At 35.0% G+C, this 17,137-nt stretch overlaps 1 protein-coding gene and 1 non-coding gene across 2 annotated transcripts in view; one reads left to right on the plus strand and one right to left on the minus strand.

The window, feature by feature from the left end:
- EXOC6B (exocyst complex component 6B) overlaps nucleotides 1-17,137 on the minus strand; it is a 782,024-nt gene that overhangs the window by 469,053 nt on the left and 295,834 nt on the right. The gene's annotated exons all lie outside the window — the stretch shown is intronic.
- LOC128585105 (U6 spliceosomal RNA) lies at nucleotides 1,471-1,577 on the plus strand. The gene has a single exon (XR_008379852.1). It is a non-coding gene; the product is annotated as a U6 spliceosomal RNA (small nuclear RNA).

Below are 17,137 nucleotides of genomic sequence, written 5' to 3' on the forward strand. Positions count from 1 at the left end.
ATGGAACTTTCTTTTTTATCAATGTAATACTTCGAATTATCCCAAGATACAAAGCTTAAAATACAAATCTTACCTCTTAAAATACAAATCCTTTAATTCAATATATGATATTTCTCCTTAGTGATAAATAGAAATTAGTTCAGGAGAAACATTAGCATTTCTAAAGATTCTGAATGAGATTTAGGAAATACACACATATGAAGTATAAGAAGTTAGTTCAGGCACTGGTCAAATGAAACATAAGAGGACAAAAAAATAACCTGAACTATGTGAACTAGTTTCTGCAGGAAAATGAAAAGAATCTACATTCCAGAGATTTGAATCAATGGACAAACTTGTTTCTCTACATATTACCTATTGATATTTTGGTTAGATCTACATAAAATACACGGCATCGGTAACAAACTGAGAGTAAGAAGGTATCCAAAACATTTAATTAAGGTTTATATGTAAGACATATCTTCCAAAAATTTAATTAACTAAGATATAGAACATTCTTTGAATTTTTCCCAAAAGTAAACGTTCTTCCCCCACTTACTTCCAATGCAAAACACACAAAAAGGGATTAAGGACTCTGGGGAGGCCCAAAGGAAGGAAGAACTTCCTCTAAAGCTTTCATTTTTTTTTTAAGAAAAGCAAGCCCTCAACTAGAGAGGGATTACTTGTTCCCTAACTCCATCCTATCAGTAAAGCAAAACCAAAATCTTTCACAAATGAGTCTTATTTGATTGAATCCCAAACTAATTTTTTTCACAATCAATAAAGCATGTTTATGTATCAAAAGCAATCAAGAAGAGCCACATATAAGTACTGTCATCCAAACATGAAATAATACAAACTTGAAAAGTATCCTATGAAATAATTTTAGATGTTCTATGATTTGTCCTTTTTAGTTGATGGTTTTCCTATCAATTTGAAGGAGTGCAAAGTGGTTTGGACCAAATCAGCAAATTGAGACAGTAAATTTTATGCTAGAAATCAAAGGTGCCTCAAGTCGTATTCTCACGCTCTATCTGAACCTGGGTCTCTTGTTACAATTAATTATTTAAGCTTCTCCAGTCTGTAAAGGTGCAATCAGGACATATATTACAACCACAGATGCAAGTAAAAATCACCATCTATTCACAATGTATAAGTTTGGCAAAAGTGGTGTGGTGCCTGTAGCTCAGTGGGTAGGGTGCCAGCGCCATATACCAGGGTGGCAGGTTTGAACCCAGCCCTGGCCAGCTAAAACAGCAGTGACGACTGCAACAAAAAATAGTCAGGCATTGTGGCAGGCACCTGTAGTCCCAGCTACTCTGGAGGCTGAGGCAAGAGAACTGCCTAAGCCCAAGAGGTGGAGGTTGCTGTGAGCTCTGACGCCATGGCACTCTACCAAGGGCGACAAAGTGAAACTCTGTCTCAAAAAAAAATAAAAAAGATTGGCAAAAGTGGTGAAGACTTAATATAAATATATAAGTACATGTAATAGTGCTCACCTCAGCAGCCCATATACTAAAATTGGAATGGTACAGAGAAGATTAGCATGGCCCCTGCATAAGGATGACACGCAAGTTCATGAAGCATTCCATATTTTTAAAATCTTGGTAACTAGGATCTACAAATTAATCAACATAAAAAGAGCCAACAATCCCTTACATCACTGGGCAAGAGAAATGAATAGAACCTTCTCTAAAAAAGACAGACGAATGGCTAACATGAAAAAATGCTCATCATCCCTAATTATTAAAGAAAAGCAAATCAAAACCACCCTGAAATATCATCTAATCCCAGTGAGAATGGCCCACATCACAAAATTTCAAAATTGCAGATGCTGGCATGGATGTGGAGAGAAGGGAACACTTCTACACTGTATGTGGGACTGCATACCGATATAACCTTTTTGGTAGAAAGTATAGAGAACCCTCAAAGAACTCAAACTAGACATCCCATTTGATCCTGCAATCCCATTACTGGGTATCTACCAGCATGAAAAAAAACCCTTTTGCTATAAGGACACTTACACTAGACTGTTTATCACGGCTGGATTTACAATTGCCAAAATGTGGAAACGTCCACCAACCCAGGAATGGATTAACAGCCGTGGTATATGTATATCATGGAATACTATTAGCCATTAAAAATATGAAGACTTTACACGTTTTGTATTAACATGGATGGAAGTGGAACACATTCTTCTTAGTAAAGCATCACAAAAATGGAGAAGCAAGAATCCTATGTATTCAATTCTGATATGAGGACAATTAATGACCCAGTACACGGTGGGGAGAGGTGGAGGGGAGAGGAGGAAAGGGAGTGAGGTATCATAGTGTGTGACACACCTTTTGGGGTTGGGACACAATTATAACAGGGACTTCACCTAATAAATGCAATCAATGTAACCTGGTTCTTTGTACCCTCAATGAATCCCCAACAATAAAAAAAAATAAATTATATATATTTATTATGTATATAATTATATAACATATTAAATATATTATATATGAATATATAATATATTCATATATATAACATAGTCATATATAATACAACATATTAAATATATAATATAACATATTAAATATTCATATATATTCATATATGATATAACATATTAAATATATTATATATGAATTATATAACATTAAATATATTATATATGAATATATAATATATTGAAATGAAAATGTGACATTAAAGTACACACAAAAAAATCCAATAAAAGCCCTTCAGTGTTCTTTTCTAACATGCCAATCCTTTTTATTAATCAGGATCAATTATTCTATCTCTCCAAAAACAATCCTTATAAAGAAGCAGCTGACAGTGCTCTGATTCCCTTACATATATTGTCCTGTGATTTCCTAATATAGAGAAATTGAGCAACATCTATCCCTTAACCCTTTTCTTACCACTTTTTCCACCCTCCTGAAATGCAGTAGCACATCTCCAGTTTCCTATTACTACTGTGTGTTCTTCATCACCTTATGCCCAACATACCCAAAAGGGAACCCATCACCTTCCCACTACAATCCCCTTAACTTGCTATTGCCAGGCTCTTCTTAAATCACATTGTTTATTGTGTAAATTAGGCATGAGAGAAATTAGGGGAGAATTTTAAACAAATGCAAGTCCAAACTTCATAATCTATTGCATAGATTCAATCATAACAGAAGGTGAATCTAATTTTCCAATGTTCTTACCCAGAACTTTCCAACATGACTCTTCCACTTGGATGAGACTCTATTTTATAATACACTAGGTAAATTCCTATTTCTGTATCCTTACTTATACCATTTCTCTACCCTATAATCTCTCCCTGCCCAAAGCCAACCTTTCCTACAAAATCCAATTAAAATTTTTCTTCTTTTAGAAAGCCTTCTCTCATTTCCCATCTGAAGGAGCTTTCTCTCTGTATTTCTACTTTCAAAAACATGTTGAATGTCTACTTGTTACAAGGCATTATGCCATGGAGTCCCTAACTCATGAATCTCACATCACAATTACAAGAAGCAGATAGGCAAATTAAGTAGCTAGAATTCAGTGAGTGCAATTAGTATAATGATAAAAACAAATATAGAGGACAATAATTGGACAAAGGAGAAATTAATCAGATGTGCTTGGAAAAGTTTCAGGGAAGTCTTGACAAAGGAACATGTAATAAACAGTGCTCTTGAAAGCTAAATACGATTTTTCCAAACAGAGATAAATAGAAAAAGTAACCATTCCAGAATAGCAAATAGCATGATAAAAGACCTTCTCTATCCAGGCAATAATACACAATTTTATATAATTAAAGCATAGGTTATGAAGGATTAAAAAGAGATAAAATTAAAGATGCCACATAAAGTAGTTGTGATGTTAGCTAATAGGAAATGGGAGAAATAATGAAAGAATGTAAGCAGGGTAATAACAGGATCATCTTTACAATTCAGACAAATCCTTTAGGAACATAAGAGTAGTCAACTGGGAGAAAGTAAAGACTGGAAGCAGGAAAACCAACAAAATAGTTCAAGTAGGAAGTATGAGAACTTGAATAAATATACCAGTAGATATATAAGAAGCAGAAACAATTTACTGATTTAAATGTAGTTCATGGAAGAGAAATGGAAATAAGAATAATTCCAAGTATTCTGGCCTTGTTGACTGATCATAGGGCCATCCCAAGCAAAAGGAACCATAAAAATAGTAAGTTAAGTACAGAATGTACTGTTTACAAAGGTAAACTTGTTGCACATCCAGGTGAAAATGACAGTAAAGCCCTCCAGTATGTAACTCTTCTCTTTTTGAAGAAACACTTTACCATTCCTAGAATCCTCTAAGTCTAGACATAGCAACATATACATAGTAAATTTGCACATATATTTACCAAATAAAGGCAATAGATAACAATGAATCCATATGAGAACAAGATGTGGCACAATTTTTTTAAAAAGGGATATCTGGGACAGCGCCTGTGGCTCAAAGGGGCAGGGCGCCCCCATATGCCGGAGGTGGCGGGTTCAGACCCAGTCCCAGCCAAAAACTGCAAAAAAGGGGGGAGTGGGGGATATCTGCAAAAGATATGGCTTAGGTGTTATCCTACCTATCAGAGAGGAGAGAATCCATAAGCATTATTACCTAATCTGGACTATTAACCTTAAAAAGTCACCTACTAACACTTTTACAACTGTTAAAGCAGTTTTATGGTACATTCTACATGTGTCATTAAATAAAGGTTTATTGTAAAATACAAATTCTATAAGTACCTAGAAATAAGACTTAGTTAAAATAATGAGAATCAAAAACCAGTCTCCAGTAGTCTTTTTAACCCAATACTGACCTCTAGTGGACTAGAAGAGTACATACAAATGACTTTTATAAATCATAAACTGGTTGAAAATAGAGGTTTAGGTTTACAGGTTGAAAGCCTAATAAAATTACATAGACATCAATAACAGGGTTCTATAAGGAGACAGAAGGGAGGGAAATGAGATTTCTGGAGTTATATAAGTCTCTATATATAACCCCTGCAAGTGAATCATTCTATAACCTTGGGAAGGTTACTTTACTGCTCTTAGTAACATTCCCATCTATTAAAAAAACACAATCAAATTTACCTCAGAGCTGCCCTCAAGGATTAAATGAAACAATACATATGAAGTACCTTAAACTGAGGGGAAAAAACACTAAAAACTAAAAACCATACATTCTGCCTGTCTTCCCTCTGACATGAAACAGGATTCTTATTTCACCATCTACTTTAGAAATATCTGAGATCTAGAACATTTTAATACATAATCATTAATTGCATCTAATATTATTATGCATTTCCATTCAAATTTTGCAGTTGTATACATCTCAAGTATTATGTATCTGTACTGGACAACACCACAGTTCCACTCAAATCCTTTCAGCTTCTCCTCTTATTCCAGCTACCATCGGCAACCAGTTCTGGACTGGCTTGAAAGCAAGATAAAATGTACCTGACACCAGCTCAGACACTTACAGTACACCTCTGGCTTCCTCCCCTAGGGCTTTTCTAATACCACTACATGGAATCCCACAAAAAACACTTAGCACTCAGGAAGCAAAATCAGAAGTTAAACAACCCATGAAATGGAGCTGACAGATAAATGCTTCTCCTCTTTGTTCTTCCCATAGTAAGTTCCACAAGACTTCTCAGAAAGTCCCTTGGATTAAGAAACCAGACTGCTCTACCACTGTACCATTGTACTGCTCTCCCACCTTCTCTTTTCTCTCGTTATGACCTTAATTCCTGTTTCATAAAATCATATAATTTAATAAACCACTCACATATCAACCCCCCACCCCAGGTTCCTTCAGATAAACCAAGGCTAAAACAACATCACATTCAATAATACAGTGAAGTGGAATCATGACACTCTTTTGTGTCTGAAGCCCAAAATACAATCATGAAAATAAATAGCAAAATCAAGGTATCAAGACTCCAGGCTCAGCGCCTATAGCTCAAGAGGCTCGGGCGCCAGCCACATACACCAGACCTGGCAGGTTCAAATCCTGCCTGAACCTGCTAAACAACAATGACAGCTACAACAAAAACATGGCTGAGCGTTGTGTCAGGCACCTGTAGTCCCAGCTACTTGGGAGGCTGAGGCAAGAGAATCACTTCAGCCCAGGAGTTTGAGGTTGCTGTGAGCTGTGATGCCACAGCCCTCTATCCAGGGCGACAGCTTGAGGCTCAAAAAAAAAGTGTCCAGACTCCAAAGTTGCCTCTTCAAGCCTCACCACTCCAAAAAAAAAAAACTATAAAGGAACTGTAACTTCAAATCAGGGGTTTTTTTCATACTTATCATCACTAGCTTTGGAAAATAGTTTTCTTTAGCAGCTAACTACAATATTAGATTCAAATGAACAAACAAAAAAAATAAAATAATAGCGATTCAAAACAAAGGGAGAAGATTGGAAGATGATCTCAAAAGAGTTATTTGTATATTGTTATCTACAAGAATATATTTATATGTGTGTATATGTGTGTGTTCTGTGTGACTTCTTGAAAGAATACATTATGTCCATCTTTCAACAAAAAAATTACAAGTCATATTAAAAGGCAAAACAAAAAGGGTGATGACAATGTCCCATGCCTGTAATCCCAGCACTTTGAGAAGCTGAGACAGGAGGATTGCTTGAGGCCAGAAGTTCTAAACAAGCCTGGGTAACTTAAGGAGACCCCATCTCTATAAAACAATATGAAAAATTATCTGGGCATGGTAGCATGTGTCTGCACTCCCAGCTACAGAGGAGGCTGAGGCAGGAGGATTACCTATGCCCAGGAAATCAAGGTTACTAGTGAGCTATGATTATGCCATTGCATTCCAACCTAGGTGACTGGTCAAGACTTTGTATTTAAAAACAAAAAAAAAGGAAAATCAAAACACAGTTTAAAAAGAATGAATAAGCATCAGAACCAAAGTTGGATATGGTAGAAATGTTAGAATCATCAGTCTAGTAATTTTAAAAATCTACAATTAACATGGTTAAGACCTTGAACTATAAAAGTAGACAAATGTGCAAGAACAGATGAATAATTCAAGCAGAGAAAAGAAATTCTAAGAAAAAAATGAAAAAGAAATGGTAAAGATCAAAAACAATATAACAGAAATGGAAGATGCCATTATGGGCTGATTAGCAGACGTTACACCGTAGAGGAAAAATCTCTGAAACTGAAGCTATAAAAACAAAAACTTCTAAAACTGAAAACCAAAGAGAAAAAAGATTGAAAAACATGGAATAGAATATCCAAGAACTGTGGGACAAACAAAAGGTATAAAATATATGTAATGGCATTACCAGAGGGAAAGAAAAGAAAAAAGGAAAAGTAATAACTTGAAGCAATAATAACTGAGAATTTCCAACAAATTAATGTCAAATACCAAAAAACAGATTCAGGAAGCTCAAAGAATACTACACTAAGTAAATGTTTAAAAAACAAAACAAACAAACAAAAAAAACCTTACATACTCAAACTTGAGAAAATGAAAGACAAAAATTCTGCAAAGATATCAGAGGGGAAAAAAAACACCTATACAGCAACAAAGATATAAATTATATCTGACTTCTCCTCAGAAACCATGTAATCAAGAAAAGACTGGAGTGAAATACTGAAAATGGTGAAAGGAAATAACAACCAACTTAGACAACCTGTACAGCTGGTTCATAACAGGCCACAGACTATTATTGGTCTATGGCATGGGGATTGGGGACCGCAGCTGTAAAAATGCTATTTAAAAGATAAATGAAATTGACATACCTTTAGCCAGACTAAGGAAAAAAAAAAAAAAAAGACACAAATAAATAAAATTACAGATGAAAAAGGAGACATTACAACTGATACTGCAGTAGTCCAAAGGATCATTACAAAGAAAACCATAAGTCATTACCTTGATGAATTCAGATGCAAAAGTCTGCAGCAAAATACTGGCAAAACAATGAAAGATTACTCATCAAAATCAATTGAGATTCATCCCAGCGATGCAAGGATGGTTCAACATACACAAATAAATCAATGTAATACATCATATAAACAGAACAAAGGACATAAGCCCTATCATTTCAATTGATACTTAAAAAGTTTCAATAAAATTCAATATCCCTTCATGAAAAATTTCCCCAAAAAACCGGGTATAGAAGAAACTTACTTCAATACCATACAGGCAACATTTGAGAGACCCACAACTAGAATCACAGTGAATAGGGAAAAACTGAAAGCCTAAGATCTAAGATCTAAGATCAGGAACAGGATGGACAAGGATGTCTACTTTCACTGCTATTATTTAACATGCTACTGGAAGTTCTAGCTAGAGAAATCAGAAAGAAATAAAGGGAATCCAAATTTGAATGACAGAAGTTAAATTATCTTTGTTAGCAGAAGATATGATCCAGTATCTAGAAAACCTAAAGGCTCCACCAAAAAACTATTAAAACTAATTAAAAAATCAGTAAAGTTATAGGATACAAAATCAATATACTAAAATCAGTATCACTTCTATATGCCAACAGTAAACCATCTGAAAAAGAAACCAAGAAAGTAATCCCATTTACAATAGCTACATATAAAATATCTAGAAATAAACTACTACTCAATAGAAAAACAATCAAAAATCCAATTAAAAAATGGGCAAAGGATCTGAATAGACATTTCTCAAAAGAAGACATAAAAATGCCAATGGGTATATGAAAAGATGCACAAGCTCATTACCTATCAGAGAAATGCGAGATACCATCTTACCCCTGTTAAAATGGTTTTTATCAAAAAGCCAACAACAAACGCCGGCAAAGATGTGGAAAAGGAGGAACCCTCATACAGTGTTGGAAGAAACGTAAATCAGTGCAACCACTATGGAGAACAGTAGGGAAGTTTCTCAAAAAACTAAAAAGGGAACTACCACATTACCCAGAAACCCCAATGCTGGGTATATAGCCAAAGGCAAGAATTCAGTATATCAAAAATATATCTTCACTCCCAGGTTTAATGCAGCACTATTTACAATAAACAAGATTGAGAATCAACCTAAGTATCCCTCAATGGATGAATGGATAAAGAAATTATGGTACATATACCCTATGGAATATTATATAGCCATTGAAAAGAATAAAATCCTGCTGCCATTTGCAACAACATGGATGGAAATGGAGAACATTATGTTAAGTGAAATACGCCAAGCACAGAAAGAAAAAATCTCTCATGATCTCACTCGTATTGGGGAGCTAGATATTAAAAATAATTGATCTCTTGGAGATAGAGAATAGAATGATGGTTACCAGAAGCAAGAAAGGGTAGCGGTAGCGGGGAGGGAAGGAAAAATAAATAAAGTTAGATAGACTCAACAAGATTCAACAGCAAAACAAAGTGATTATAATCAACACTAAGTTAGGGAATACCTCAAAATAACTAGCAAGAGTAGAACTCGGATGTTCCTAACACAAAGAAATGATAAGGCCTGAGATGATTGATGTTGACTAATTAACACAGAATGTCTGTATCAAAATATCACATGTACCTTCTAAATACAGACAACTATTATGGACCCTTAATAATTTAAAATTTAAAGAAAAGAGAATGCTAAAGAGGGTTGTGTATGGTGGCTGTTGCTAGCCAAGGGGGCAGGATCACTTGAGTCCAGTAGTTTGAGATCAGCCTGAGCAATATTGAGACCCTGCCTCTTAAAAAAGAAAATTAGGTAGGCAAGGTAGCATGTGCCTGTGGTTCCAGTTGCTCAGAAAGGTGACGCAGGAGGATGAGTTAAGAAAATGAATTTGAAGTTGCAATGAGTTATGGTGATGCTACTGCACTCTAACCTGGGCAACAGAATGAGACTCTGACTCATTTCTGTAATCCCAGCACTTTGGGAGGCAGAGATAGAAAGATTCCTGAGGCCAGGAGTTCAAGACCAGCCTGGCTAACATAGCAAGACCTGATCTTAGCCAGGTGCAGCGGCACATGCCTGCAGTCCTAGATGCTGAAGTAGGAGGATTGCTTGAGTCCAGGAATTTGAGGTTACAGTGAGCTATGTTCAAGCCACTGCATGGCAGCCTGGACTAGAGAGAAACCCTGTCTCAATCAATCAATCAAATCAATGTTAAAAACTAAATAAATAAATGCTAAAATGAGTTCTTTAGACTGATAGAAAATGATACTCAATTGAAATTCAGATCCTCAGGAATGAATGAAGAACATCAGAAATGGGTAAATATAAAAGAAGGTTCAAGTTGGGCAAATATAAAAAAAGGAAAAAGAGGTTTCTTTTAATATATAGAGTGTTTAAGAAAAGTCTCTGTCATAAAGTAGTATTTGTGTTTCATATCTTGAAGATCTTGTTTAATGTTGGCAGGGGTTTAGGAGAAAGAGATAAACACATGTACTCAATTTACTATATTTAAACCAAAGTCTTCACACCAATTTAAAACTATTGTTTTATAATATACTCTAATATATGAAAGTATAATGTCTACCATACCATCTACCTAAAGATAGGAGCATAATGGTACATTTTTGCTTAATACTAGCACACTGACAGGAGAACTCAAAATAATTCCTGCATAATTCAAAAATAAGCTAGCTCATGAATAAACTAAATTTCAAGGTAATCTCTACCTTGAATTATTTTTGACAACAGAATTAACTCTGCAAATGTTTACTAAAAATCAGTTTGAGTTTTGTCATTGTCAAACTTCGGATGGTAATGAAAATGACCCCAAAATATCCAAAACAAAGGTAAAGCTAGAAGGAAAAATAAGCAAAAGTAGGTAGTTCCCTCAAAGCAGTACTACCCTAGTTCCTTAATATTTTATGTTTTAACCTAATCCCCTAGAAAACATTAAGACCTACATAAATAGGTCTTTCTCCAAAGACCAATTCTCCATCCCCTTCAGAATAGGGCCAGAAAAAAGAAAAACCCTAGTTAAGAAATATATATCCTTAGTCAATATTGCTACTGAATCAATAATTTCAACTATAACTATGAAATCAATAAAGATGTTAATTTAACATCCTATTTCTAGATTTCCACGGTAACAAAGGATAAAACTGTTCAAAAAAACATGACTGTTTCCTGTAATTTATTTTTTCAGAAGACAACTGCTACTATTCAAAGAAAGTGATTAGGTATATATCCAGTAATAAACACATTCAAGAGGCATGCTTCACAATTCACACAAGTTTTGGGGCACTTTTATCAGTAAAATTAATCTAAATCAAATCTAAAAAGTATATACCCAATGAATGTGCTGGTAGCATAATCACGGTATATCACCAAACCACATGATAAGCCCTCTTCTATGCCCCTTCCACTTGTGTTATATAAAACAACTATCTTCTTCTTCTTTGAAGAAGAGAAGCATTTTCTTTTGTGATCAATTCCTAAAGAGCAAGAATTACTCCATAATTGTCTATTCTATTAATTCACCATTTTTGCAAAATAAAAATTTTAATAAATTAACTTTTATTAGCCAAAGTTTTCCATCTAGTAAACTAGGTGAGTCTTGCCTTTCACCCAAGTTCTAGAATGCATTCCTAATAAGAATCAGAGTCTCAAGAGCTTCAGAAGCAGAGGAGATATCTCTCTTTCCAAAACAAGTCATTTTACCCAAGGCAAATTACTATAATTCCTCATCCTTTCCCAATTCTAAGAATTGTATTTGTGTTGAATGAAGGTAAGCGGGTAGGGAAACTCAGAAAGATGGGGAGGAGTAAGAGGAAAAATGCTATGTTAGATACATCTGAAAGAAAAACAAATTAAATATCACTACTAATATTCCACAAAATGCAAATGCTTAGAATTCTAACATTATATTGATCCCAAACTTGTAATATACTTCCTTTCAAATATACTATTAGGTTTTCTCTATGGAGTAATCTATCATAAGAAAAATAAATCCAATTAGGCTCCAGTTTAGAATTCTTTGTCAAAAGCAGCTTTTTCCTGACAGATTTCTTTACAGGAAAGTTAAAAATTAAAAGAATTGCTGTGACAAAATAACAAGAAGAAAAGAACAGTGGAAAAGGGTCATGAGGCCTAACTTGTTTTTATACAACTACCTAGTTTTAAATGCAACTAACTAGTTGTGTAACTTTGTGTGATGTTTGTTTAGTTTCTAAAAGTAACAAGATTTGTGACCTCTTAAAATAGTCAAGATTTGTGACCTCTTAAAATAGTTCTAGCCAGGGTGGCGCCTGTGGCTCAGTCGGTAGGGCACCAGCCCCATATACCGAGGGTGGCGGGTTCAATCCCAGCCCCGGCCAAACTGCAAAACCAAAAAATAGCCGGGCGTTGTGGCGGGCGCCTGTAGTCCCAGCTACTTGGGAGGCTGAGGCAAGAGAATCGCTTAAGCCCAGGAGTTGGAGGTTGCTGTGAGCTGTGTGAGGCCACAGCACTCTACCGAGGGCCATAAAGTGAGACTCTATCTCTACCAAAAAAAAAAAAAAAAAAAATAGTTCTAGCCTTAAATTCTATATATTTATTATTCTGACACCTAAAATGATATAAATTCAATAAAAAAGGTAAATATAACATTTACCAGACTTGAAAAAAATTTTTAAAAGTGTTTTTAAAGTACCAGAACTCTTTCTGACGATATACTTGATACAAACTTAATAACTCTTTAATAATTGATATCCATACTATTTGAGTTGAAATAATAACTGTAATTCAAAGTCAAAAGCAAATTCTTTTTATGTCTTTCTACCATCTTCTACAAAGTGTTACAAACTACTCTGAATTTCTAAATTGTTATCAAAATGCAAAACATTCAGCAGTCTATATTGAATATCAGAACATTAAGTATACATCCCAGAAAAAGAAAACCATAATTTTGGTAAAAGAATACTGTTTTAAATTTTGGCAAGGAAGCAGATATGCAGGTCATCCAGTAATTCCCTTGGATGCAAGGGATCCAAATGTTCACCTGAAAATTTGTTTCCCATAGCAAAATCAAGAGGAAGTTGAAACAAAGTCATGAGTGTGCACATTGAATCACTAGCATTACCTCCCTATGTCTACTCACTCTCTTTTTTCTCCTTATCGATTTATATCAAAAATGATATCGCAGATATGACATAACTTACTTGACATGGCTTTGAATGGGGATAAAAACAATGTGTTAGAAAACCACATTTGGATTTAAACATTCTGTTTCAAATAAAGCCTTCTGTAAGAAGTCCAATGAAGAGAAGAAATTCAAAGACCACATCAAAGAGAAGGGCAATACTCCAAGCTGCTTCCCTCTAAAGAGGGAAGAATGATGAAGGAAGCCAATTTTTGGCAAAGAAAACCTGTACCTTTAGTGTGGTTTACTAGGAAAGCAAGGGCATACCTTTCCTATCCTGCGTATTACCTTTACTATGGGAAATAATCTTAGGATTCCATAAAAGTTGCTGGGTATAAGTCATTGGCTATGTAGGCTGCTAATGATACCAAGGATGGAAGATTAAGATTAAAATGCATATAAGACAACTTTCCATAGAGAAAAAAACTCCATGTAAAGAAATATTTGATTCTGGTCCATTTATACATTATATAATCTAATGGTAATGATATAATTCTTCAAAAATAATACAAATAACATTGTCATCTATAAATATAAGTAGGAAAATTAAGAAAATGCTAAACTTAAGGTCCACATTGTAACACAAGGAGTGTACAAAGAAAAGCTATCAATCTATAAAGAATAGAAATATAAACAAAAAAATAATATGCTTGATCCACATACTTTGGAAATAAAACAGATAACAAAGAAAAAAGTAAAAAAAATTAAGGATCCCAAAGTCTTTGTCCACATTGAGTAAAAACTTCAAAATTAAAAAAAAAAAAAGAGGTGGGGGGGACCAAGACCATTCACATTTTAAATAAGAGTACCTGGCACAGAGCAGACATTTGGTAAAAGAGCTTCTTTCTTCCTTCCATAACCTTACATTTCCTTACTTTATCAATAGCTTCTGCTAATGCAAAAGGTATATTTTTCATGGAAAACGCTATGCAGGTAAAAAGAACATAGAACAAGGAGATCATATCTCTACTACCAACTCCTTCAAGAAATGTCATAGGAAAAGGAATAACGTAATTGTAACTTAGCCAATCTATGAAAGACCAAACAGAAGGACCACAACCTAGCTTATAAAAATGAATAAAAATGCTGATCCAAATTTCCTACAAAACTGTGTTTTGATGGACACAGTGGCACACACATGTAATCCCAGCACTTTTTTCTTTTTTTTGTGACAGAGTCTCACCAGGTCACCCTTGGTAGAGTGCCGTGGCTCCACAGCTCACAGCAACCTCAAACTCCTGGGCCCAAGAGATTCTCTTGCCCAGCCTCCCAAGTAACTGGGACTACAGGCGCCCGCCACAACACCCGGCCATTTTTTGTTTGCAGTTTTCATTGCTGGTTAGCTGGCCTGAGCTGGGTTCAAACCCGCCAGCCTCGGCATATGTGGCTGGCGCCTTAACCACTATGCTAGGGGCACCAAGCCAATCCCAGCACTTTTGAAGGCCAAGTAGGGAGGATCATTTGAGGCCAGGATTTCAAGATCAACCTGAGCAACACAAGCAACACTTGTGATGAGTGATTTTTAAATGCCTTTTATCTACCAATGAAGCTAATAATATTCGTTTATCTGTTAAACAAATTAATTTGCTGTTTACGATGGTCACTGGAAGCTGATGACAGTGAAACTCCCTCTCTACAAAAAGAAAAAAAACAAGTAAGAAAAGTGAGCTGGGCATGGTGGTATGTGCCTGTAGTCCCAGCTACTCAGGAGGCTAAAACAAGAGAATCACCTGAGCCCAGGAGTTGAAGGCTATAGTGAGCTCTGACTAAGCCACTGACCTCCAGCCTGGGTAACACAAGGGGACTCTGTATTCTAAAGAACTATAGTACAGAGATAAGAAGAGTGCTGAGGACCAGAGAAAATACATCTCAATTACCTACTCCTTGGAAGTGCCAGAGAAAAAGGAATAGCAAAAATTTCAGTTGTAGTCAATCTGTGAAAGCGCAAACATTACACAAACATTACAAAGCATAAACATTAGTTCATGAAAATAAGTAAGAAAGCTGAAACAAATGTATCACAAGAACTGAGGAGCAGGCTATAAGATTTAAATGAAAATATGTTATTGAAAATTACAATTTGGACTATTTATCTACAAAAGTGATTTTTAAATGCCTTTTATCTACCAATGAAGCTAATAATATTCGTTAATCTGTTAAACAAATTAATTCGCTGTTTTATAATGGTCATTGGAAGCTGATTACTAGAGTTTGAAGATAGCTAAAATGTTAATTCTGTGCTTCTGACTAGTTACTGCATATTGTATGGTATGTTTAATGACTCCTTTTAAGAGACTAGGACACAATCTTAAGACGCCATTTACAATATCCTTTTGCATGGCATCATACTTTTAAAAAAAATATTACAAAAAGCAGTCTTTCTATAAGAAGAAAAAGAGAACAAAGTTAATAAAAAATGACAGCAAGAATGGCTCAGGGCCAGAGATCCATTTGAAACATATAAAATCTTCCAAAGATCAGATGGACATGTGTTCTCTTTTTGTTAGGTGTAAAACTACACATTCACACAAGCTTCTGTTTCCAGTTTTAACTGAAAAGCCAGGTGCTTCTCAAGATAGTAAAAGCATCTGCCTAATAAAATTTAATTTTGTTATCACAGTAGATACCAAGTCCAGTAAAAATGACCAAGTTTACATTATAAACATGTAAAAGAGAAGATCCCTAAATAATTTTGCATCTAGAAATATCATTATGTACCAAATAAAAAGAGACTATAAAAAGAGAGACTCTATTTATTGCTAATAAGGAACTGGATGAAGAGAAAGAATGGGAAATTATTTAACGTAAATGTGAAGAACTATTAAATAATATTCAATCAGTTAAAAAATGTCTTGAAAGAATACTTACATGTAGAAATGTTTTTAAGTTCTGTTAAGTTTTTAAAAGCAAGATATTTTTATATACACAATATAATTAAAATTTTACAAAACAGATACAAATGATTGTAAAGGAATATATATATCTGGCAAGGGTGAATTAAATAATTTAGATAAGAAAAAAGAACAAAATATAAAAGCTGTCTGCTTAAAGGCATCAGAAAGCTAACAAGATGGTGAAACACGTCAGGCCAGAATTTAGGAAAGGGAAGTAAGTGGCACAGGAAAGAGAGACCAACAGTTGTAGCCATTCTTCCTTTCAGAACTTTCACCAGTATTGGAAGGGATGACAGAATGACTAAATGGCACTTATGACAACACCACTTTCTTGACTCCCAAAGCCAAATTTAAGCCCCCCAAGTTCAATGCTACACTAACCATCACTCCACTTTCTTTTTTTTTTTTTTCTTTTTTTGAGACAGAGTCTCACTATGTGGCCCTCGGTAGAATGCCATGGCATCACAGCTCCCAGCAACCTCAAACTCTTGGGCTCAAGCAATTATCTTGCCTCAGCCTCCCAAGTAGTGGGACTACAGGCACCCGCCACAATGCCTAGCTATTTTTAGAGACAAGGTTTTGCTCTGGCTCATGCTGGTCTCGAACCTGTGAGCTCAGGCAATCCACCTGTCTCGGCCTCCCAAGTGCTGGAATTACAGGAGTGAGCCACTGCACCTGGCCCTTTTTATTATCATTTTAAAGATCAAATTTGTGAGAAGAAGGAAAAGGATCAATCAAGAGATTGAAAAAATAAGGTAGAAATATTACTAAATCAAAGTTTTAGAAAAATCTGGAACAAGAAGGATCAAAAACAGTGTGTAGCTACTAGCCTCTTTAAAGAAGTCAAGCACTTCCTTCTCTGAAATAGAAAAGGGAAGGTGATGATTTAGAAGAAATTTGAAATAAAAAATGACATCTGAGAAAGTTATTCTATGATTTCCCTTTTCTAGGTAAAAGATTGTCTGCTAAAATGAGGGGCAGAGGTGCTAAATTTAGGGGATTGAATAATGTGAGAAAGGTTTAAAATAGTCACCCCAGAGAAAGTAAGCAAGATTTAAAAGATGATTATAAAGTATTTGTAAGAAGCCATGAAAGTCTTGGTTAAGTTCAGGTAGCTAACATTATTATAGTGAATAAAATCAGAATGATTATATCATTCTTTCAAAGAATGAATTATTTTTCTGATTATGGATTTACTGCTT

This window comes from Nycticebus coucang, chromosome 4 (assembly GCF_027406575.1).
Source record: "Nycticebus coucang isolate mNycCou1 chromosome 4, mNycCou1.pri, whole genome shotgun sequence".
NCBI lineage: Eukaryota > Metazoa > Chordata > Mammalia > Primates > Lorisidae > Nycticebus > Nycticebus coucang.